The sequence below is a fragment of the Microtus ochrogaster genome, chromosome 17, assembly GCF_000317375.1.
Source record: "Microtus ochrogaster isolate Prairie Vole_2 chromosome 17, MicOch1.0, whole genome shotgun sequence".
NCBI classification, from domain to species: domain Eukaryota; kingdom Metazoa; phylum Chordata; class Mammalia; order Rodentia; family Cricetidae; genus Microtus; species Microtus ochrogaster.
Window position 1 is genome coordinate 11,539,193 of NC_022019.1, and position 2,189 is coordinate 11,541,381.

General features: G+C 50.3%; 1 protein-coding gene across 2 annotated transcripts in view; it reads left to right on the forward strand.

Annotated features, from left to right (window-relative positions):
- The window catches only part of Dpysl2 (dihydropyrimidinase like 2), a 102,226-nt gene that overhangs the window by 42,391 nt on the left and 57,646 nt on the right, over nt 1-2,189 (forward strand). The gene's annotated exons all lie outside the window — the stretch shown is intronic.

The following is a 2,189-nucleotide window of genomic DNA, read 5'->3' on the forward strand; positions in this document are numbered from 1 at the left end:
CAAATATTAGATTACAAAAATTCCAAGGATATTTCTCAGAGTGAAGATAGGATAGACGAAGCATTTTCTGTTTGTTTTCCAGACAGGGTCTTACGTAGCCCAGGCTAGCCTCAATCCCTATGTGTAGCAGAGGTTAGTGACTGGTTTTACTTCCCTGCCTCCCAAATGCTTGGATGATAGGCATACACCACCACACTCAGGAGCAAATGGAGTGGTAGCCTGAAACCTCCATTCTAATAATATGAAGCTCAATAGAGGGAATACTTTGTAGCCTGGGCTGTACACTACATGAGCTAGGCTACTATACTTGGAAGAAGGCCTGCTGGTATTAGCTGTTTGTTAAACAGGAACGCTGTAGGCACACATGTGGTGCCCTTTCATGTGTCAGTCTCAGGGCTTCGTGTTCTCGAGTCAATCACATTTGAGGTGTGATCACTGGTCATAGCAGCCATGCTCCGGGTTTGCATGTGAACGGTTTGATTCCGGCATGCCTTTTGACAAGGGGTCTGGGGAGGTGGGTACTGCACAATGGCCTGTCAGAGTCCTGTGTTAGAAAAGGGATTTCATCCAAGAGCAAAAAAGTCAGTATGCTGTGCCATGAAGGAAGAGTTAACAGTGGGGTTGGGAAGAGGGTTCAGATCAATACGGAAAGGACCACAGTTGATGCCTTTTGAAGCCTGTTTTCCTGGGGGTTTCTCAGTGATGACTGTGACTTTGGGGAGTCTGTCTAGAAGATTCCCATCTGTCTTTCTGAAGCTAGAAGTGCACTGTCCCATGTCTCCCGCATTTTAAATCACACCTGACTCCCTGGTGTCCCCACCATCCTAGTCTTCAATCTGAAGCACTAGGGACAGCATTCTGTTCCCTTGTCACACCTGTGAGGCAGATCCTTTGGGGTGTTCCTTGCTGCTCTGCCTTGCTCCAGTCTTTTGGGTGTCATTCCTGGGAGGGCCTTTCATGCAAACCCACCTTAGCTTGCTGCTCTGTTGGCTGCTTGGGGCTCACTGGGATGAATGGACCCTCCCTGATCCCCTTTCATTTCTGAGTAGCGCTTGTGGGCTTCCTTCCCTAGGCAAGGCATTTCAGTATGTCTTGTGCTAATCCAGGGGATCTAAGATGGTCACTCGAGGGCCCCAAGGAGATTTCCAGGAAAGGGCAGTGGGCATGATGGCCACCTCTGTCTGTTGGGATGGAATGTGATGGCGTTTTAGTGCGGGTTCAAGGTGCAGGCAGTTTAGCTCAGCGGTGAGTGGGTTTGATGAACAGATCTCCTAGAACAGAAGGGCCGAGCCTCTCTCTCAGCAGTAGAACTCTGTGTGGGAGGTCCTGAGTTCGAACCACAGCACTGTAAAAGGTGGAAAGAGAAAGTCTGTGGGTAAAACGGTGTTCAGGGTTGCCACGCCCTACTTCCGTTGCTTTGGCAACGACTCTTGCCAAAACCATGGTTGCTGATGCGGGCAGGATTCCCAGCAGCCTCACTGCTCTCCCCCTGGGTGCAGGTGAGGACTCAGGATTGTGTTTTGTTTTTGTTTTTTTCCTGTCTTCTGCTTGCTGGGTTCACTTATATTCTGCGTAAGTATGTGGCTGAAGCTTGCTCTGTGAGGCAGGGGCATAGCTTTGTGTAACTCAGAGCCTGCTTCTTTAATGGGGCCCTGGCTTCCTGAGTACGTGTTGAAGCCAGAAAGAAAGGCTTTGGGTGTTTTCAAGTGCAAACTTGAAGGGCTTCTGGCTGTTGTAGAAACAAGCAGTTGGGTAAATTGGTACAAAGACTGCCCACACCTTTCTCCCCCTTGTCCCTGTCACCTGCACTGGTGGGTGAATCTTTACCTCTTTCCTTCTGGCTGTGGGTTCCTTGGCCCTGGAGGCTCCATTTCTGTCTGGCAAAGCCCTGCTGCCTGCTGAAGAAAATGCAGTCGCATGTTCCAGTGTAGAAGAAGGTGACACATCACCAGCAGAATATAGTTAGCATCAAGCCAAGCTGCTGCTGAGCCTTACACAATGGGATCTTTGTGAGGGGACCAAGTGTAGGGTGGCAGGATGCCCTTTGCCCTTTCCATCTAGGGATGGGTGGGCAGGGACACCAGACATAAGGCATCCAAACTGGCCCCATACTCATGGCGGCGACTGGAGGTGGGTTGTGGGGGTGGCTGGGATTTTGCATTGGAAAAATGGGAGTTGGTGCTAGCACG